The sequence below is a fragment of the Tupaia chinensis genome, unplaced genomic scaffold (genome assembly GCF_000334495.1).
Source record: "Tupaia chinensis unplaced genomic scaffold, TupChi_1.0 Scaffold143163_1, whole genome shotgun sequence".
Taxonomy (NCBI): Eukaryota; Metazoa; Chordata; class Mammalia; order Scandentia; family Tupaiidae; genus Tupaia; species Tupaia belangeri.
Window position 1 is genome coordinate 171,488 of NW_006203007.1, and position 24,018 is coordinate 195,505.

The 24,018-nt window shown below is 35.8% G+C and overlaps 1 long non-coding RNA gene across 1 annotated transcript; it reads right to left on the bottom strand.

Moving 5' to 3' along the window:
• Window positions 1–16,866: 16,866 nt before the first annotated feature.
• Window positions 16,867–22,272, bottom strand: LOC102469539 (uncharacterized). The gene is made up of 6 exons (XR_336756.1): window positions 22,240–22,272; window positions 21,895–21,996; window positions 20,653–20,713; window positions 20,227–20,285; window positions 20,033–20,135; window positions 16,867–16,903 (listed from the first exon to the last, which is right to left on the bottom strand). It is a non-coding gene; the product is annotated as an uncharacterized LOC102469539 (long non-coding RNA).
• Between the last annotated feature and the right edge of the window lie 1,746 nt (window positions 22,273–24,018).

Consider the following 24,018-nt stretch of genomic DNA (forward strand, 5'->3'; position numbering starts at 1 on the left):
TTTGTTTTATTCTCTTTTCTGATCATGTTGTCTTGGAGAATCAAGAGGCAATAAATAGCATTTGTGTCAGGAGCCACAAAGCGTACTTGGAGGCTCTCAAAAAAACCCATAATGATAAAGCCACCAGAACTGCTGATCTCCGTAAAGAGCACAGTGAATCAAGTAAAGGCAGAAGACTGGAGAACTGAGTCCTGCGAGGCAACAAATGATAGGCCATGAAAGAATGAAAAGTTATAAGAAAAATGAAATGTATACAGAGACACCCTTCAACATTCTCAAACTGGCCTTCCACAGAGATATAGTGCCATCAACTGATTCATGGTTTGTGCTCAAAAAAGGATGCAATGTCCAGTAAATCTGAGTAACACTTAATTACCAAAGTTAATTCAATTCTTCCCTCCTAAACTTCTCAGAGTCTATGGTGCAACAATGTGTACGTTGAACCTCCAATGAGGAGATATGGTATGCAGATTTTCTATAATCCTTATGACTCATGATTAGATAAACATCTAGAACCAGTTTTCTGTAGGACAGAAATTGAGCAATGCTGCTATCACTATGTAAATTTCAAATTCCATTATTTATTTTTCCCACAGTATCTCTGCTACCTGGAATGCAACCCCTAACCTTCAGCTACCAAAACCCTGGCAATCTTTTGAAATTGAAGGATAAGGAAAGATTATGTTACTCAAAATACAGAGAAGGCAATCCATTCCTCTATATTCCCTGCCTAGCAAAATAAAAAAAGCCTAAAAATCATACCACAGTGACCTTAATTCTGTAAGCGTGAGTTTATTGTGTTATTTTTAGTACTATAAAAATCAGTACTTTGCAGAAAATGTGGAAATGCATGTTTAATTTCCTACAGGTATTCAACAGATCTTGTAGGTAACACATTCATGAACTCAGTCACTTACTGAAGACATCATTGTGTTTGTCTTAGCTCTTATACTAGGGAATATTAATGATAGAGTGGCTCCCGGATATTAAGTAATCAATTCACCTAATATGCAAGGGTCTGAGGAATTAGAGTAGATACTTTATATTTACCAAAATTAAGGAAATAAGATATGTGCTTAATTGGTAGACCTATATTTCAAATCAATCATTCCGAGATTATTGATTTAGAATACTAGGTAATTATCTCCATTGCTTTTGAAAGAAAATGTGTTTTTCTTAATTCTTTCCTATTCCGGTGACTAAGAGGGAATAATGAGTTGTTGAAAGGGAAGTAGAAAATTTTCAAAAATTTCAATGAGGAGTCAGGAAAAGGAAAAAAAAAGGAATTCCAATGAGTATACAAAGGGAAGTTCATCATTTATATTATCTAACCTAACTGAATACAGTTTATCAGTACATTAAAAAAATGATGCAGTTAATTTTCTGTGGGATTAACTTATCAGTTTGTTTCTTCCATAGGCTTCTTTTTATGTCATAAAGTAGTGGATTAACAGTCACTAGCACCCAGATAGGGATATAGAGTCCATTATAAAATTAAACTAAACCTTAATCCATTTCATCTGTATCCTTCTTTGGTGAAATTGGGCAGAATTACTTGTCTTATGTATTGGCAGATGTATGTATTAAACATAATTGAGTTTTCACATGCTGTTTTGCTTGGATATGGATGTAAGGAGGATTAATGAGTTGGAGTAGTTATAGATTTAAACATGGTCAGAATGGTAAAGACACTTATGCCCAATTTAAAAGAAAATTTATTAAAATTACTTAACTTTACTATGTCAAACTGCATCTAAAATATTTTAAAATGACCATGGGTATGTTAAAATGCAAGTGAGTCAACTAAGTCTATTCTCTGAGGATTTCCAAATGACAGTGAAGAGGACAAGTTAATTGGAGACTATACAGAAATGGGTTTACTTGGTCATCAAAATATAGTCAGCAACAGCAGACAAGGGGGGAATGGTAGATCCAGTGGGAAAGAAGAAGTAAGGGTGAATAGACAAAAGAGAAAGTAGAAAATGGAACAAACTTAGTGAAGCAAAAAGGAAGAAAGTTGGAATAAAGGAGAAAGGATGCAAGAGAAGATGAGCAGGCAGGTGACACTCAAAAATAAACGTAATACCCATTTAACATGTAACAATGGGGCCTGCCTTACAACCCAGTATTTAAGGAAGTCAGATCCCACATGGCAAACTATGATTTGAATCCCAGCCACAATGGCTTTAAAACCACTCCAGGCACACAATAAAAATAAATAAATAAATAAAAATAAACAAAAGCAGAGGAATACATTAAAATAGGGCCCCCCATTAAGGTTAGTTGGAAATAATCTATCAATATTACAATTATACCAGAGTTGCAGGACTTCTTAGACATAGATTAAATCTCAACAAATGCAGAGACATTCTTGAAGACAATTTTCTTATGGCTTAGCTTGCTTTATTTTGAATCTCCTTCCTCTCACCCCATAGCAGAATTATGGAGAGAATAAGAGTTGGCCAGTTAAGAGCTAATTCTTTGTTATTTGAGGAGCAGTTGATTCCATAGAGGTGTCAATACAATTAATTGCAAACTTGTAAACTATAGTAAGGAACAGAGATCAAGCTATTGTTTGTGGCAGTAAATGTATTTCTTAGTACCTATCTCATCTCATTCTTATAAATAATACTATACAAACTGGTGATAACTTCCTAACTTAATGGATGAGAAAGATAAAATTTAAAATTTCACAATTTGCTGATTATACTGCTGATAAATGAAAGAACAGGATTTTTTCGTTTTTTGTTTGTTTGCTTTTTTGAGAGTTTTTGTTTGTTTGTTTGTTTGTTTTTGCTGCATGGCATATGCATTCTCCAGAAAGACAGATCTCAACAAACCATCCTCCCAGGGGCATGACTCCATTGCAATCCCTTCTTCTTCTGAAACTTCTGGATCCCTTCTCTTCCTGAAACCTCTCAGGAACTTACGCATGCATGCACACACATCTGACGTGAGTTTCAAGTCACTAGATCTGGGACTAGAACCGCAATCAGTCACATTGGAGTCCAGCACCTTAACCACTAGACCACCTGCTGGCTCTCAGTATCCAGCATCACTTAACATTCAGTTGCCCAATGTTTTAGAATTTTCACAAGCTGAAAGTTCAACAAGATAATACATTCATCACGTTTTCAGAAAGGTACAACTCTAAAATTGAGTCCACAACTGTTTTGTAGTATTCTGTGTAAGAGATTGGTAAAGTCAAGGAGTTTGGGAATGAATTGAAATGACTGGAGAAGTTTTGTGGGTATGAGACATTAACGTCTGGTTTGGAGAAAAAAAAATCACCAAATGTTTTGACTCGTGAAGTGGGAAGAGTTATCTCAGCAACCAATCAACAAACCATAAACTATCAGAGTTACTCTGTCTGTGATTCTGAAGTAAACCTTCAACTCATGACTGAAAAGAACTTTTGTGGAGAGTTCTTTGCCCTCAGGAATTACCACCAAAAGTTCTAGGAGAAATACATTGTTCTTGTTGTGTACTGTGTGAAATCCTATTCTCTAGGTTTCAGTGATTTTGTAAATTTTCTATATATTGCATGATGTGTAATGAGGAAAGAGCATAATTTGACCCTTTATTTAACACTGAACTAGAAAAATAAAGGCTACTACTATTAATTTTTGAAGTATACCCTAATTGTATTGTCTTTAAAACTTTTCCTAAATTATTATAGGTGGATATACTGTTCTACATGTTTTTAGATTCGTAGAACAGGATGTTTGGTTAATTGAAACCACTTAGTCTCAAATTTTTATTTTGAAATTAAAAAAAACACTGAATTTAAGGGAGGGGAGCTAGTCACTTGCCCATTTCTCTTAATCTCTGAACCTTTTTTGCCTCTATATCAGGGAGTTCACATTACTTTTCAGTGAAGGAATCTTCTGCAGGATATTGGTTTAGACCTACAAGAGAAAGATGATGTTATTATAGAGCAGAGATGAGTTATCTTACAAGGACATGAAAGGAAAAAATTAAGTTGACCTTTAAGAATTAAACTATAAGATAAATACATTTAAGCTATAAAATAAATACATTTTTTCCTTTCTTCTTAAAATGAGCAGAGAAAGACAAAGTCACCTGAATAAGAAAGAGGAGCCCTTAGGGCTATATGTTTTGACTTTAACCTGAAACTAAGTAATTTTATCACCATATGTAAAGACAGAAGGTGTCACTCAAAAATAATCATCCATAAAAATGTAAAAAATAAAGAAAGAAAGAAAATAGAGTACCAGAGGCAAATCTGCCAGTGCATATTCAAGTACTGACCAGGTGGGAGTTACATTAGTCCATTGATTCACATTTTCTCTTTCTTTGGCCAAACAATTTTGCTATCATAGTATAAGAGGGGACCGTTGACAATATTAAAAAGCATAGCATTTTGGAAGCTGTATTAAAAGTGTAAGACTATTATATGTTTATCTGGTTTATTAAGTGCTATCAAGAGAGACCACATATCTGTGGATGCTTCTACCATTAATCATCCTGACAAGAGATTTATTCTAGGGTGGAGAATTAAGATGTGGAAAATTAGGCATTAGACTAGGATAGGAGTATCAGTTGTTTCCTCTGGAACTAAGAGAAAAATCATCTTAAACCTATGACTTTGAAGGTTCTACAGAAGCTCTGGTATTGAGAGAGTAAACTGTCCTAGGACAAATGGTGACAAGCTCAGAGGCTGGTCAATAATTGACCTGATAAGAGATCCTAGGGTGATTTGAGAGTATGTTATAGTTTGAAATATCTTCCAGTAGCTCTAAGCTTCAATAAAGCCACATCAAAATTCAGTAACCTAGTTTCGACTGCATTGAAAGAAACAATGAAAAAAAATACTATTCTTGGAGTCAAACAGGGCAAGGGAGAAAAATGTCCCCTTCCTATGGCCAGGACCTCAGGCAACATCAGCTATCACTGGAAAGAGATGATTTTACCTTCCTTTTCACAAGGCTGTCTGTTTAACATCTTTCTAGCCTCAACTGGAGGCTATCTCTTCATTGAAAATGTCACTGAAATCACAAACAGGTGCCCAAATCCATATTATCTTCTATCTTATCATCCCATCTCTTTGTTTTACCTTCAAACTTGGAAACATTTTTGTTTGTTTGTGTGTTTCTTTCTTTAAATTTGTCAGGGGGCTTACATGTTCACCAGAGAGAAACATAAAGTGAGCAACCACCCTGCTCTATAGGGCGTGGCCACGCCACAATCCCTTCTCATACACTTCTCCCTCCTTTCATGCACATGCCTGAAGTGTTTTTCTTTTTAGTTTTTAGTTTTTTTTTTTTTTTAGAGGTTTTTGCTATAGGGCGCGTGCAGTCGCCAGACAGACAGAGAGAGACAGAAAGTGAGAAATCACCCCCCAGGGGGGATGGCCACACCGCAATCCCTTCTCCTCCATTTTCCTCTCGGGATCTTGGGCATGCACGCACGCGCGCCCGTGCGCCCAGCGTGAATTTAAGCCACCGGGTTGGAGAAAAAAAAATCACCAAATGTTTTGACTCGTGAAGTGGGAAGAGTTATCTCAGCAACCAATCAACAAACCATAAACTATCAGAGTTACTCTGTCTGTGATTCTGAAGTAAACCTTCAACTCATGACTGAAAAGAACTTTTGTGGAGAGTTCTTTGCCCTCAGGAATTACCACCAAAAGTTCTAGGAGAAATACATTGTTCTTGTTGTGTACTGTGTGAAATCCTATTCTCTAGGTTTCAGTGATTTTGTAAATTTTCTATATATTGCATGATGTGTAATGAGGAAAGAGCATAATTTGACCCTTTATTTAACACTGAACTAGAAAAATAAAGGCTACTACTATTAATTTTTGAAGTATACCCTAATTGTATTGTCTTTAAAACTTTTCCTAAATTATTATAGGTGGATATACTGTTCTACATGTTTTTAGATTCGTAGAACAGGATGTTTGGTTAATTGAAACCACTTAGTCTCAAATTTTTATTTTGAAATTAAAAAAAACACTGAATTTAAGGGAGGGGAGCTAGTCACTTGCCCATTTCTCTTAATCTCTGAACCTTTTTTGCCTCTATATCAGGGAGTTCACATTACTTTTCAGTGAAGGAATCTTCTGCAGGATATTGGTTTAGACCTACAAGAGAAAGATGATGTTATTATAGAGCAGAGATGAGTTATCTTACAAGGACATGAAAGGAAAAAATTAAGTTGACCTTTAAGAATTAAACTATAAGATAAATACATTTTTTCCTTTCTTCTTAAAATGAGCAGAGAAAGACAAAGTCACCTGAATAAGAAAGAGGAGCCCTTAGGGCTATATGTTTTGACTTTAACCTGAAACTAAGTAATTTTATCACCATATGTAAAGACAGAAGGTGTCACTCAAAAATAATCATCCATAAAAATGTAAAAAATAAAGAAAGAAAGAAAATAGAGTACCAGAGGCAAATCTGCCAGTGCATATTCAAGTACTGACCAGGTGGGAGTTACATTAGTCCATTGATTCACATTTTCTCTTTCTTTGGCCAAACAATTTTGCTATCATAGTATAAGAGGGGACCGTTGACAATATTAAAAAGCATAGCATTTTGGAAGCTGTATTAAAAGTGTAAGACTATTATATGTTTATCTGGTTTATTAAGTGCTATCAAGAGAGACCACATATCTGTGGATGCTTCTACCATTAATCATCCTGACAAGAGATTTATTCTAGGGTGGAGAATTAAGATGTGGAAAATTAGGCATTAGACTAGGATAGGAGTATCAGTTGTTTCCTCTGGAACTAAGAGAAAAATCATCTTAAACCTATGACTTTGAAGGTTCTACAGAAGCTCTGGTATTGAGAGAGTAAACTGTCCTAGGACAAATGGTGACAAGCTCAGAGGCTGGTCAATAATTGACCTGATAAGAGATCCTAGGGTGATTTGAGAGTATGTTATAGTTTGAAATATCTTCCAGTAGCTCTAAGCTTCAATAAAGCCACATCAAAATTCAGTAACCTAGTTTCGACTGCATTGAAAGAAACAATGAAAAAAAATACTATTCTTGGAGTCAAACAGGGCAAGGGAGAAAAATGTCCCCTTCCTATGGCCAGGACCTCAGGCAACATCAGCTATCACTGGAAAGAGATGATTTTACCTTCCTTTTCACAAGGCTGTCTGTTTAACATCTTTCTAGCCTCAACTGGAGGCTATCTCTTCATTGAAAATGTCACTGAAATCACAAACAGGTGCCCAAATCCATATTATCTTCTATCTTATCATCCCATCTCTTTGTTTTACGTTCAAACTTGGAAACATTTTTGTTTGTGTGTTTATTTTCTTTTTTAAATTTGTCAGGGGGCTTACATGTTCACCAGAGAGAAACATAAAGTGAGCAACCACCCTGCTCTATAGGGCGTGGCCACGCCACAATCCCTTCTCATACACTTCTCCCTCCTTTCATGCACATGCCTGAAGTGTTTTTCTTTTTAGTTTTTAGTTTTTTTTTTTTTTTAGAGGTTTTTGCTATAGGGCGCGTGCAGTCGCCAGACAGACAGAGAGAGACAGAAAGTGAGAAATCACCCCCCAGGGGGGATGGCCACACCGCAATCCCTTCTCCTCCATTTTCCTCTCGGGATCTTGGGCATGCACGCACGCGCGCCCGTGCGCCCAGCGTGAATTTAAGCCACCGGGTCCAGGATGCGAACTGCAGTCGACTACGTGGGAGTCCAGCGACATAGCCATTACGCTAACTGCTGGTCCCTGCCTGAAGTGTTTTTCAAGCCACCAAGTCCTGAACTCACATCTCCTAGTTAGTCATGTTGGATCCAACTGCCCTAACCACCAGGCCATGGGCTAGCTCTAAGGAATGCATTTAAATTTTTTTTGTTAGTTTTGCTTTTATTTTGTTTTCCTGAGCATTGACATCTATTGCTTCAGTGTAGGTTATTCCAGCAACTAACACCAAACCTAGACCCTAATATTAACACACACATGAAAAGATTTGTTGAATGAATGAGTGAATGAACAGGGGTACAGTTTAATTACTCTGCTCTCATTAAACATTGGGTTTATTCTTTTTTATTCAGTGCTCACCTTTCTACTATTTTGTGGATTTAATTGAGGTTGAGGTATAATATATCTACGGAAAAGATATCTAAGTTATCCTAGCCTACAAGGAAAGGAAATGTAGTTTACAGTTACAGAATGTTGTAGTTTCTTCATTGTTTATTTGTCATTACATCCATAACTTAACACTCTATTTTTCTACATTTATGTCTGCTAGTTTAATGTGAATCAACCTCTGAAAAGAGAAATTATATACAGCATCCTAAAATTTCGTATGCTCAAACCCAGACGGAGAAAAATCCTGTACTTCGGTAAAGTAATTAAGGTGACAATTACCAGCCTCAGATGTAAACAGGCCATCAAACTTCTTTCATCCATATGCCCCTGTACAATTCACTAACATTTGTTTTTTATTTTGAACTTCTAAAGAAAAGTCAAATATTAATCACAAGCAACAGAGAGCAATTCTGTAATAAATATGTATTTTTGTATCTATTAAATACATTATATATATAACTTATAAAAATTATAATCAATAGGCCTGAAGCCTGAAACTTCTCTTCCATTTGAAAACTATCTTAAAAAGTTTGAGAAAATAAACAACATTACTATTGAATGTGAAAATTTTCATACACGTTAATGATCATAAAGTATACTTTCATATTCTCACTGCCTTCTTTATCTTTTGTTTTCGTAATGATTACTGACAGCAATTTGGACAATTTTAACCAAAGAGAGGCTACCTTCATTATGGGAACTATAAAAATAATATCCATTTTCAGGTCATTTTTGTTTCTCCCACCTTCTGTCATCCATGGAAATTGGAGTCGATGTGCTAGTAGTAATTAGAGATATAGAATAGGAAAAAAAAGTTGCAAAAATACAGCAATTTTTCATGAGAGAGTCAATATTTTAGAATCTTAAGAAGTTATAACATTATAAGAGACACCTAAAGTCAGTTGAAATCTAACCACTGTCTTTCATCCATACATAATTAAAATGACCCCATGTTTTAAGATGTAAGTCAAGAGTTTTTCTGGAGTTCAGAACTCTTTAATGGCCAACCTTCAGGAAAGGTACTGAAAAGACGCTTACGGACCAAGAAGAGGATTTAAGGGACTTTTAACCCCTTTCACTGAGGTACAAGATGTGGGATTAGGAAATGGAGCAACTATTCATTCTATTTCTGCTTGGCTCTGAAACAGTCCAGCTATAAAAGCATAGTCACTTAAATTTGTATGTGTATATTCATTCTTTTGAGTACTGAACTTTCACATTATGTGAGTCTTATATAGATACCACTAGATGATCTAAAAAACTTGTAATGTGTCCTAGTGATATCAAAATTAATGATTTTTTAATATTATAACAGTATTAGAATAATACAATGAACATTTCTACTAGGCTGAGAGTACTATCAATATAAATTAAAATACCAACTTAAAACTTGTAAAACAATTCTTTTCTTGACCTTGAATATTTTTCATTGTTACTAATGTGCATTATACTAATTAAACAAGCCTCTTCAACAATTATGTGAAGAAGATGCAAAGCTTTAACACTCTTGCTAATCAAGCACCCTCTAGTTGCTTATCTCTAATTTATTTGAATGTACAGATTATTCAAATTAGAGCAAATAAACACATTGTAAAAATGACTCTCTTCTGAGATTCTGACCCTCAAATGTTTTCAATAAAAAGGCTGATTTAGGTGGCGTAATGGCTTTGTCACTGGACTCCCATGTAGCCAACCACGGTTCAAGTACTAGACCTGGTGGCTTAAGCTCACACTGGGCTCATGTGCGGGAGTGCCCAAGATCCCAAGAGGAGAACTGAGGAGAAGGGACTGCAGTGTGACCAGCCCCACTGGGGGGTTATTTCTCACTTTCTGTCTCTCCGTCTCTCTCTGTCTTTCTGGTAGCACACACAACCTATAGCAAAAACCTCTCCAAAAAAAGAGAGGGCTAATTTATTTAATTGTGAATAAGCAGATATATCTTGAGGTTTTATAACTTTTATTGTGAATTATCAAGTGCCAAATTTGTTGTCTTGAACAAATTCAAGGAGAAATAAAGACAAATGTATAGTGAATTATTATATTGATTTTAATGATAACTTAGTAAAGAATCATGCTAAAGCTGAAAGAGAAAGACTATTTTGCTTGTACTGTTTGTTTATGGGAAACATTAATAACCTCAAAAATATCATAATACAGATGAGGGGAACATATTTTATCCTTTTATTTTTGTGATTTATGTTTATTTTTTTCTTCTGAGAGAGAAACATCCTCAATAGTGTTTTCACAGTGCCATCCACTAGGTTTTAGTCAGCTGTGGACCATGGGCATGCATATTTACAGAGGTCTCTGGACAAGAACCTGGAACCTTCACAAGGGGTTCCACTGTGCAGTGTTGTATTACTACTGGGCCTCCATTCTGCCCCATCATATTTTTTTCAGAGTAATGAACTTTTGACTTATAAACTTTTTATTCTTTGTTGTATTTGGTTCATATATGCTGCATATTGATCTCTCTCTGTTTAAATATAACCCTCTTCTTTTAAAAAATATTTATTATTATTATTATTATTATTATCATTCACATGAGGTTTTTTTTAAAGAAAAACAGAGAGAGTGAGAGAGGGAGAGTTAGAAAGCAGGCTGCTAGGTCTGGGACTCAAACCATGGTTAACCATGTAGGAATTCCAACTTGACCATCATATCACCTGCTGGTCCCAAAATATAACCCTCTTCTGAAGGCCATATTGCTTGCTGAGGATATGAGGATGGATTTTTTTTTTTAACACCTATATGACAGAAAATATTTAGGGTTGCTGGAGTCCCATCCTTTCCCGGTCACTTAGCAGATAGTTATTATTCTCTCCATTTAGTAGATTAAATGACACCCTTTCTACCCAGTGTCCACTAAAAAAAGAAAAAAAGAAAGAAACAGTAGCGAAAAGATTGGCACCTCTCCTTATGGAGTGATGCACAGTACGAAAATTAAAGCTTCCCTTTTAGCCTCTAGAGTGAATTAATATTTATGGAAAATTGATTCAGTGATTCAATTGCTTTTTTTCCTCTGACTATAAAAACATATTTTGATGGAAATTTTGAAAATTCCAAAAAGCAATAGTCTTTCACTACTCTATTACCCACAGGCCCCAAAATAAATATTTTAGTTTTAGGAATGTTTTTACGTATTTAGTGCAGATACTTCATGTTGTAAGCTGTCAGTAGCTATCGCAGGAATCATTTTCCTGAAGGCAAATACATATTACTAAATGAAAGTTATCATCAGATATCTGGTAGGTATCAAAGTGACTGACATCAATGCCTAAGTGAGGTGCTAGCCACAATCATCGGGGATTTCTTCCCAGAGGTAGCACATATTTCAAACATTACTTTCTTCATTCTACATCCCATGAATGTGTATGTCCTTATTCCTATAAATTTTCCCTGTTGAACTCCTGCAAAACTTGGGAGTAAGGGTAAGTTATTGAGTATTGGTCATTTTATTTTGTTATTGAATTTTGATCAAAGAGTGAATTATCTACAATGACTGCATTTTGTAAGGTACAGGAGCTTCCATTTGCAAGTATTGTATGAGTGTTGGAAAAGGTTATTGGTTTATTTATTAATTAATTTTGCATTCTTTATCTCTCCAGGACTATTTAAATAATGTATTAATTCTCCTTTAGTATAGTACTCCTTTCAACTTTTCCTGGACTTCTACTACTTATGTGTTTTGGCTATTTTATGTATTTTTATGTTGGCTTTTTGATGCAATGGGTACAAGTCTTTATTTTATCTATTTTTATAAGAGAGATTTTTGCCATAAAATGAATGTACTTGCTGGCGAGAGAGAGACAGAGAGACAGGAAGAGAGAAATCACCCCCTTGGGAGATGATTATGCTGCAATTCCTCCTCCTCCATTTTTTCCTTGGGATTTTAGGCACACATGCACATGTGCCCAGCATGAGTTTTAAGTCACTAGGTCTGGGACTCAAACCATGGTAAACTACATGGGAGTCCAGTGATGTAATCATTATGCCACCTGCTAGTCCCTGGGTTTTCACATTTTTTGAATATCATACCCTTCATCAGTAATAAACACAGTATTACTGGTGGATTCAATATGTTTGGTATTTAATCTACTTTTATTCAAATTAATGTTGTTACCTTACTTTTTATTATTTAAATAAATGATATTGTCTATCCTTTACTCTTAACCTTTCCAGATGCTTTTTTTCCATTGGTATATAATTTGGTTTTGCTTTCATATGGTATAGATTTATAATTATTAGAAAATTTTAAAGAATTTCTCAATGTGTCAAGATCCTCTTTTCCTGGGACCAGCAGTTAGCGTAATGGCTATGTCACTGAACTCCCATGTAGTGGACCGTGGTTCAAGTCCCAGACCTGGTGACTTAAACTCATGCCATTGTGTGTGCATGCATGCCCAAGATCCCGAGAGGAGAATGGAGGAGAAGGGATTGTGGTGTGGCCATCCCCCCTGGGGGGTGATTTCTTGCTTTCTATCTCTCTGTCTTTCTCTGTCTTTCTGGCAAGCACACGCGCCCTATAGCAAAAAAACAAACAAACAAACAAAACAAAACAAAACAAAAACAACCAAAAACCTCTCCCCCCCCAAAGAAAAAAAAGATAAAAAGTTCCTCCTCAATTAGCTGGGATTACTGGCAGATGACATTGCACTTAGATTTTTTAGGGTGGGCCAGAAATCAATCTTGGGCCCTTCCTTGTGACTTCAGATGCTGAGTAGCATTGCTAACCATTGCCTGCTACTGCAGCTGGGCCAACTATAACCCTTTCCTTCAATAAGAGATTTTAATGTGACTTCTCCCTATTGTTAAATTTATTTGTCCATTTTAATAAGGATCTGAGGGAAAGACAACAAGACACTGTTGTTTTTATAAATATGTCCCCTTTAAGTTGATCAGTATTTTATTTTTCTATCATACCTCATGTAGGTTTTATGAACTTTTTATAAACTCAGTAAAGTTGCAACCACAAAAATCTGACCATTGACTTTTAATGACTCATTTGCAACAAGATTTAAAGACAGATCCTGATACTAGTTTTCAATGATTATCCTTTGTGTTCTCACTACCATTATCTCTGTCTAGATAATCAGCTAACAGGGAAGGGTGTTAAACACAAAAGCACTAGCTATGTCTTGGCCCAAAAGCTTCAAAATGCTGGCCTCCTGTAGACTGTATCAATTTACGGGTCTAGGACGCAAACCGCGGTCGACTACGTGGGAGTCCAGCGACATAGCCATTACACTAACTGCTGGTTCCCTTGATGATATACTTTTAAAAACCACGAATTATCAAAACTTCTTAGAGCATGAGCATAGAAGAGAGAAAATAATTCTACTCTATTTCTCATTCAAATCAAACTAAAAGAAATATACTTTTAAAAACCACGAATTATCAAAACTTCTTAGAGCATGAGCATAGAAGAGAGAAAATAATTCTACTCTATTTCTCATTCAAATCAAACTAAAAGAAAAAGAAAATAATTCTCATTCAAATCAAACTAAAAGAATACTATTGGCCTCTTCCCCTCTATGACACATATTTCCACTTAATTCAATTACTATTTTTGTCTTACCATACCAGATTCAATGACTTTTGAGCTTTCCTTCTAGCTTCTAAGGTAAATGTCCTAATTTGAGGAAAAGATGATTAAAATTTGTAGCTATCTTATTTTAGTTTAATGAATTTTTGGAGAGAATATTCTTTTGCTTCCTAATAAAAATAATGTATAATGATGTTTAGCTTCTTTTATAGTGAAAAGTTGCACTCTTTGCTCTAGTGTTGCTAACTTTCAGACATACTCTGGGATGAGCAACCCCTTGGTGCTCACATGAACAAAACAGAATGGTAATGCTCAACTAAATCCCACATAAACTGGGTCCAATCACAACATTCTATTGATATGCAGAAGAGGATCATGGCTTGTCAGAGACATTAAGGGAGATTTGGACCCTTCATACAGAATGTAAACTCTGAAAAGAACAAAGAAAAAACAGGTTTTACAAATAGCTTGTTTTAAAAGCAAACATATGAAAGCAAAGTAACTTATTCCTTTATTCTTCTTTCTCTCCAAAAATTATATTGTATCTTTACAGACAAAAGGAACTGACTAAACTTTCACTAGCAGCCACCCTCTCACCACCCACTATCCCACAGTCCCCAGGCCCCAAATAAAAGACCATCTGATTTATGAAATAATTCCAAGTAATAGCAGGCTAATATTTTAAGATGTTAATTGACACAGCTTTATCCATGTTGTCTGGGTCCATTGCTGCCTCTAGTTATACTTTCCACAGACCTTGACCTAGCTAGGAATAAGTAGCCACATTCTGGGGTTTCGTTTTGAAAACTCACTGCATAAATGAATTACTAAAAGCAAAAACACGTGATTTGTAACAGTTGTGATTTTTGAGAAAGGCATTATCATTGCTTCTAAAGCCAGAGCTTGTAGACCTTACACATAGATTTTAACAACCACGACAGAATATGAATAATACAGGGTAATTATCTGACAGTTGTTTTCCCACCATTGAGCCAGGCAAGAGATAGAAACATACCTTAGACTGGAGCAAAGAGTTTGGAGAGAATCATAAAGTAGAGCCAGAAATTAAGAGCTAGCTTGGGTATCTGTTTTGTGTTTATCTCGACGTCTGCCATCTGCCAAGACTGTAGCTGATACCTCAGCTAAAAATGAGAATGAGACCATAGAAAATGCTTATGGCTATATTCCCATGTGAAACTTTTGAAATAGACAGTGTTTCAATATGAATGATCAAAATAGATTATAAATGGTGATTTATTCCCTATGATAACAAAAAACATTTGAAAAACAGTCAGAGATAAAAAATATATTTGAGGATGCTATAGATTGTGATACATCTATGCAAAAGAACACTACACCAAAAACACTTTTGAAATAATGATGTGAAGAGTTCTTTAAATTTTCATCTAGTAGTAAAACCATAACTATAACGATGATAAAAACAATTTAAAATATCTGGAAGTTCTAAGTTCCTACACCAAAAGCAGAAGTATTTATTGAGAGAAATCTACTAAGTCATGGTAACAATTGCAACAATCAGTAACATTTAAGCCATACGGTGTTCCTTCCTCCTTCCTCCACTGGGAGTGATGGAAGTTCTAGGTATGCTTGACTAAGAATATGGGACTCTCCTTCACCCCAAATGGTATCTCTCTAGAAAGGGCAGGCCTCTAGTGTTTCTCACTGCCAAGTCACCAGCTTCATGTTGCAGAAGTTCTATTACAGGCAAGAGGAACAGAGATGTTAGGGGCTCCCTTTCTTTCTCCAAATAGCTCTAACTGGGGCAAGTCCTACACGGGGGCACTGCAGGCCAAGAATATTAGGATCCAGTCAAATTTTCTCTTCCTCATGTGTATGCCAGAAGATCTACTATAGGAGAATAAAGCTGAAAACTTAGAGATTAGCACTTTTGCTTAATGTCCTGCTTATAGAATAGGGGTGTCTTTAAAAAAAAAAAAAAGAAGGCAGCTGTTCTCACAACCACTCTGGAGCAATGTCATGTAACTACTGTCTAGAGGAAAGAGAAAAATGGTAAGAATAAAGGATCCATAATTTTCCCTTAAGGATTCACTTTATATGGAACACACTGAAGAGTTAAATCATTGTTAAAAATAGAAAGGGTTGGTTTCATGGCACAGGGATGATGCACTGCTCAGAAAAGCCAGAGCCCATATGGAGACTGAGGTTCAGATTCCTGGTCAGGTTAGTTTGAAACACATCATACACACACACACACACACACACACACACTAGTGCCCAAGATTCAAGGACCTGAAAGATGGAAGAAGAAGATTGTGATATGACCAGACCTTCTGAAAGGTGCTCATCTCTCTCTTTCACATGGGCATGCACAATGATCTATCATGGATAAAGAAAAAAAAAATAAAGAAACAGTGGCAGGTTCTATTTTCTAATCTGTTTAAAGGGAAAGTTTTCATTGTAAAGCATTTTAAAGTTCTTGGAAATTGAATACGGCTCAAGTGTTACACAATTTAAATAGAACTGTTCTTTAGTAATATGGTGATATGATGGATAGCAATTATTATAGCATAAGAGAAAAAAAAATAGATACAGGGTTAGCGAAAATAAACCACAAAAACAATACTAAGAAAAAACAGCTAAGAAGAGCCCTCATGAGTGTAAAAGAGCCTCAAATCTGGTCTCAACAATTATTCCTGAAGATAAATCCAGCTTTAATTGAATCAGACTAAACACCAATTTATGTCCCAAGGTGTTGTCAAAAATAATCAAACTGAGACCAGTAGTTGGTTTAATGGTTACATCACTGACTTCCCATGTAGTCAAATGTGGTCTGAGTCCTGGACCCACCAGCTTAAAACACATGCACAGTGCATATGTGAGCATACCCAAGGATCCTGAGAGGAGAATGGAGGAGAAGGATTGTGGTGTGGCCATTCCCCTGGGTGGTGAGTTCTTACCTTCTGTCTCTAGGTATCTCTGTCTCTTTGGTGAGCACACAAACCCTATAGCAAAAACCTCTCTCAAAAAAATAATAAAAATAAAAATGAAAAAAAAAATCAAGCAATCAGCTAGAAATTACTAGTCTCTGGTACCAGCAGATAGTGTAATGGTTATGTCAGTGGACTGCCATATAGCCAATCAAAGTTCAAGTTACAGACCTGGCGACTTGAAACTCATGCTGGGTGCTTGTCCATGTATACCCAAAATTCCTAGAGAATAATGGTGGAGAAGGGATTGCAGTATGACTATCTTCTGGAGGCGGGGGTGAATTCTTCCTTTTCTTCTCCCAGTTTCTCTCCTGTAAGTACACATACCTTATGGCTAAAACATTAAAAAAATAAAACAAAACCATTATCATCCTAGTGGGATGGGGATGTCAGTGATTATGTGCATACATAAGGCTGCACTTTCTGAGAAATAACATCAGAAGCTGAATACAGAGGTGAATTAGTCTTCACTGAATCAGTTCAGCCAAGTCACTAGAAAAAAACATAATAGCAAAAAATAATAACAATTTTATGGGTGGGGTGATGTTATGAGTTGGTAAAATGTATTATAAACATATTCAGTTTTGAACCAAAAATGATAAATTATGAGGCAAGCAAATAAACAATAATGTGTAACCATATTCAAGGTTTAAAAAAAATGAAACACAAACTGCTTTAGAGAAAGCTCAGACACTGAATTTTGCAGACAAAGAATTTAAAGTAACTATTATATAATTGCATATTTCATCTACTTTCTTCTATTAAGTGAATTAAACATACATGCTTGTGTATGCACACACACACATAAACACACACAGCATTCTCAAAAAGTTAGTGGAAAAATAGAATTAGAGGAGAAGTTATTTTGGTATATAAATTTTGAAATCCACACATAGTTCTTTTCATAATTTTCCCTGAACTTTTTGAAGCCCCTCATATGCCTTCGGTGTGTGTTTATAAGATATACAATTACACTATTGGCACTACACCACACAGAAATATAATATTTTCGTAAAAAAGAGACGGATAGGAGCAATGTTGTATTGGAGTATATAGTGACAGCAAATGGTAACTAGAGTCCTCGTGAAGAAACAGAAATACTAAATAAGAAGGTTAAATTACCAATTGGTCATCATTGTCAAATAATTAAACAAATAAGATTGTTTCACTAGAAAACATTCATTTCATGTATAAGAGAGCAGCAAAAGTAAAATTAAAACAAGACAGACATAAAAAATAAAAAAAAATCACAGATGTAGATCCAGTATTATCACTAATAACACCAAATGTGAATGAATTTTAAAGAAGCAATAAAGAGACAGAGATTGTCAAGAAGAGTAAAAACCATTTTCAACAGAAGATAAACTTTAGATTCCAAAATAAAAGTAAGTTGAAATGAAAACGATGGAAAAACATATGCTGTGAAAATAACATCATAAGGAAGCTTGATACCTATATCAATATCAGATAAAATAGAGTATAAACCAAAAAGTGTTACTAGAAATAAAGGATAACATTATATAATGATAAGAAGGTACACCCATCAGAAAGATATAATTATTAATATGATGCATCTAGTAGCAAATCATCAATATAAATGAAGCAAAACTGAATAGAATTAAAAAGAGAAATAGAAAATGAACAACATAATTGATGGGGTCCAGCAGGTGGTGTATTGGTTAAGGCACTGGACTCCCACATGGCTGACTGTGGTTTGAGTCCTGGACTTGGCACACTGAAACTCATGCCAGTTGAGTGTGTGCCCAAGACCCCAAGAGGAGAATGGAGTTGAAGGGATTTCAGTGTGGCCATCCCCCAGGGGGTAATTTCTCTATCTCTCTCTGTCTCTCTAGTGAGCACACTTGCCCTATAACAAAAATCTCTAAAACAAAAACTAATAATTGATTAATTAAATACACCACTTTGAATAACAGAATGATAAAACTGAGAATCAAGACAAATTAAAAAGACATTTTAAAAATACAATGAAGTTCAGGTCAGCAGGTTACACAGTGCTGGACTTCCCCATGGCCAACCATCGATTGATTGAGTCTCAAACCTGATGGGTTGAAACTCATGCAGGACACATGTGAATGTGTGCCCAAAGTCCCAAGAGGAGAATGAAGAAGAAGGAATTGCAGCATGGCCATCCCCTGGCTGGGAGGATAGGGGAGAATTTTGTTGTGGAAAAGCAGACTGCCTAGGAACAAAAATACAACACTCCAGAGAGATAGGAGTAACTCTTTAATACGCCAGCAGGTGAGGAGGAGTTAACACTCAGAATCTCCGGCCCCCCTTGGGGGTTGAGCACAGTCTTTTATATGAAAGTTCGAGGAGGGGCGGTCCTCTGCAGGCTAAGGGTATCCTATCAGGGAGAAGAAATCTATCAGGAAGAAGCAGCCCATTGGGAAGATGAAGCACAGAGTTTGTTCTCAGTAAGAAAGGGTTAGATAAGCAGGGTATCCAACTTCTCAAGGTCTCATTTTTTTTTTTTTTAATCATTCTGGAGGAGGGGCAGAGGGAATGAATTCTTGGAGGCCTGGGAATTGTTGCCTTTGGCTATTTTGAGTTCTGGGTCCATCCACATCAATTTCCCACTTTCTCTCTGTCTGTCTGGTGAATGTAACCACCCTATAGCAAAACTGTCTCAAAAACAAAAATACAATAAAGCCACTATAACTAACAGATGAATATAGAACACCACACCAACAATGGCAGAATATACATAGTTCTCAAGCACACATGGAACATTGTCTAAGACAAAATAAATGGTAGACTTGAAAATAAGCCTTAGTAAACCTGAAAAGATTAAAATCTCACAAAGCATTTTCCATCTCCAGACCCCTGGCCTAAGAGACACTTACGTAGGGTTCCCCCACCCCAATTACATCTTCAGCTTCCCAACCCCAGCGACCCTCTCTGTCAGCAAGGAAAGACTGCTCTCCAGGCTCTTGAATAGAAGAATCCTCCTGTGCAGACCATATTGTAAAACACAGCAGAAGAGAGGCTTTGGCACACATCAGTCCACAATGAAAGGGAAGCACACTTGTTCCCAGTCAAAGAAACATTCTCCAAAAAGTATCCAAAAGTGAATACCTCTCCCCATGGCTAGAAGTAGAAGAGGTTCAGGCTTGAAAAAACCAGAAGCTATGTCTCCATCAAAAGAACACAATAACTCCCCTCCATCTCTTGAAAAAACATAATATGTTAACAAAGTGTAAGAGAAATAATTTAAAACATTCATGATAACAAAATTCTATGAGTTGGAATGTCAAGTTCTTAACTAGTCCTCAAAAGCTATGTCTTAAATCATCAAGAACACCATTAAAAATATCTATCACAGGCCACCTACAGAGGAACAGCAGCAACCAACTTGTTTACAATGGTAAAGGCATATAGCAAGGTCCCAAGTTCACACCCCAAGATCTCCCTGTACATACCAGACACACATATGCCCATGTCCTGTCTGATTTAGTCTGAGGGCAGGTAGTTGCAAAACCGTGTTAGTGAGTGTATCTCTTTCTTCTGTGTCTGTCTCTCTTTCTGAAGAAATAAAAATAAACTTAAAAATAAATATCCCAGTTTTATACCTCTCTTTCAGGTAGATGGCCTCCCCGAAATTCTTTACCATTACCTGCTCCATATGTTTGTGTGAAGTCAGGGCCAACTGGGCATAGAAGAAAGAAAAGCCTTCTGAAAACAAACAAAACAAAACAAAATAACACAAAACAAAAAACATCAAACAAAATATGTTTAGAATTTCTTTTTTTAAAAGAATTATTTTGTTTAACTTTAATTATTTATTTATTTTAATTTGACCAGAGAGAGATAGAGCGAGAGAGAGAAACAGAGAGAGAATAAGAAACCAAATTGCCAGGTCTGGGACTCAAACCACAGTGGGCCACATGGGGATCTAGTACCCTTAACCACCACACTGCTTGCTGGAACCAATATGTTTAGAACTGCTGGACCCAATATGTTTAGACCTTCTAAGGGCCATTATCCTCATCTCTGTGATGGAATTGGGGATTTGGCAACTATTGAGCAGAACACAGGTTACCTGGTTTAGAAAGGTGGTCTCTTTTCTCTGCTCTTCTTCTTCATTTTCTCCAACTCTTTTCCTATGATTTGGAATTACTTTCATCAGACATAACATTGAATAACATTTTTGATAATGTTTTATGTTCCTGTAATCCTCACAACTCTGTCCTTACACATTTTATCCACAGATTGAAAGCATAGTTTCCATGAATAAGAGTACAGTAGAACCCAAGCTAAAAACAGTTTCCTTATCCATTATGGAGTCCTGCAGAGTTCTCAGCTGATATAATTTCCTTACTCATCTCCATTTTTCTCTAGTTTTTCCTCTGTTGGGTATCTTTGATCATAAATACCATTCTCCTTGTACTTAAGTTTTTACTATATGTCACAAGGCAGTGACAATTGTTCTCATAAAGTGACAAAATAATTTTTGTGTATGTGGTTTAGCCAACATTAAATTGCATAATTTATAAGAATTATTACTGTTTTCAATACCTCCAGACATGTTTACGTAAACCAAATATATGCATAATCAAACTAGCTCAGGGGCTCAGGAAATTTTGACTAACTCAGCATTATGTGCATTTTGCTTTTTCTTCTGGTAGAGCTCTCTCTCCCTCTCTCTCTCTCTCCACATATATGTGTGTAACATATATATATATGTATATGGTGTGTGTATATATATAGTGTGTATTTATATATGAAATATATATATATACATATATCTATATATTATATACATGCATCTATATATTATAAACACATATTATATGTATACATATAATATATATGTATATAATATACACATTATATACACATATACATATATTATATACATATATGTAGATTATATACATAGATGTATAATATATACATATATAAATGTATATATATTATATGTATATGCACATATATATATTACGCACAAAAAATACATATATCTTCTGGCAACATTTTCATATTTCTATGCTAATTGGGTGTAAACATACACTAACTGGACCCGGTGACTTAAATCACATTGGGCACGTGTGCATGCGTGCCCAAAATCCCAACAGGAGAATGGAGGACAAGAGATTGTGGCGTGGCCATTGCCCCTGGGGGGTAATTTCCCACTTTCTGTCTCTCTGTCTCTCTCTGTCTTTCTGGCGAGCACACCTGCCCTATAATAAAAACCTCTCCAAAAAAAGAAAAACAAATATTAGAAACCAAGAAAATCCAATATGGGCTTCTTTAGACATTGATGTTCAGTGTCAAAACTCACTTTAAATTATGTATTTTTTCAGTAGTCAACTTGATTTTTTCCTCTGCCTTTGAAACCTCCTTTTCATTCTATATCTGCTAAAGTTCTCTCATTAACAGCTTCCTAAAATGGGAAAGAAACACACATTATTCAGTATCCCACATGCAAAATTGCCTTTCTTACCTCCTACCAGTCTCAAGGCCTTGATTCAAAAGTTCCCTCCTACCCTTCCCTGCACATGCACAGAATGACAAACACAGAGATAGGGAAGAATCAAAGGCACCCAGGAGAGAGGAAGAATAATCAAACTCTTAAAAAAATTAATTGACCATAAAAATGAAAAACAATTACCTGATGAGAATGTACATAGTAAGGTCTTTGTCTTGACTGATATGCATGGTATTTGTGCTGGTAAAACAATATTCTACACTGTAAAGATATACGTAATTCAATGTAAATTAAAATTTTTTAAAAAACGAAAAATCATACTCTGGCCTACAACTAAGACATTGGGACTTCCAAGTTTCTTTGTGCTCTTCTCATTACTATAAAAGTCAGATAAGATAAAAGCATCTATGGGAGGCATTAGGTGTCTTTCTTGGTCAGTCTTTTGGTTGAGACAGTAAAAGTTCATTTTAGCTCAATGTGGAAAAGCAGGCCACCCAGCTCCTCACAACTACCCAACAGGGTGGGGCAGGGAATGAGGAAACAGTATGCCTCCTGCTGTGGGGAGAGCTGCCCTCAGTAAAGGCTAGTGCCTCACAGAAAGCCAACCTTACAGAGGTCATGATAAGACAAGGTGTCATTCGCCCTGCACTTGACCCTCTGACATTTCAGGACAAAATTCCTGCCACTTCCTTCAAAGATCCTGTTTGAGAGAAGAGCTGAATCTCAGTGTTGGCAACTGTACAGCCATAAAAAGGGATCCATGCCACTCCACAAAAAGGATGTTAGACCCTGAAGTAGATTTCAGATGGAAAACCATAAGCTCAGTGTGGATTTATGTTAACAAGACTGACTTCATTGATAGTGAACTCAATAAATGACTATGGCCTGGAAAGTTATATTTGCTATTATTAGCAAAGGACTCTGTATATGGTTTTGATTCAAAAGATTCTCCACTTTTCTATAGATCACATGTCAAACTCAAATATCTCTAGAAAGCAAGGACAAAAATACTCTAGAGGGGTAAAATCATCAAAATAGCAACAATGAAAATATAATAATGAATTAATTCTACAGTATGAACTCATGAGATTAAAAATAAAAGCTTAGAAGGAACCCTCTCTTTAGGTAAAGATATAAGGCATTTTTGATAAAGACAATGAAGATTTTAAAAAACCTTATTTTTGTTATAATCCATTAGATGAAAAACAAACTAGAAATGCAGACTATTTATAATTTTTTTGTTAATAATCTACCTCTTTTTTTTTGAAAACCTAAGATTCATAATGAAGGTTAGAACCAAGCATTGTTTTACAAGGCTCCATAAAAAACGAAAGACAAAAATCTTTGTAGTAATATGTTTATTTCAGTCATCAGAAACCATCTTGGAAATGTGAATAGCGCAGGGTGTCTCCATGGATAAACACATAAACAAACACAGTCTTCTCCATTTCCTAGACAGCTAAAATTGTAGGTAACCAAATCAGAAGTAGAGGGGAAGATGGTCAGAGAGAATTAACTGAAAGAGAAATGACAGAACTTTTACAAAATGGATTTAAGTGTTTCCTAAACATGAGTCATCCCCACGAGACTTCATAGAAAGACAACTAAATGAAATCCAGACAGGTTCTCATTTTTCCACCATGTAAGAAACATTTTCTGGACACCCTAGAACAAATTTTCTCTTTTGGAAGTGTTAAGTGCTGATCATGTAGAGAGTGTATAAAATAATCTTGCCAAGAGTTTTGAATATAATGAAACATCAGAAAACCATTTAAAAGAATTTTTATGATGGAAAATGCAAACAGAAAATCAAGGGTGTTCTTTGAATATTGCACCTTGCTCAGGAAACAGTAAACTTCCTGTACCCAATTCATCCCACCTACAGGCAGGGATAAATGGGAAGAAGAATGTGTCATAAAATCGATATAGTTGTTCCCCCTACACTATCCCTCTCATTGTGTTCAATATGATTTGTCA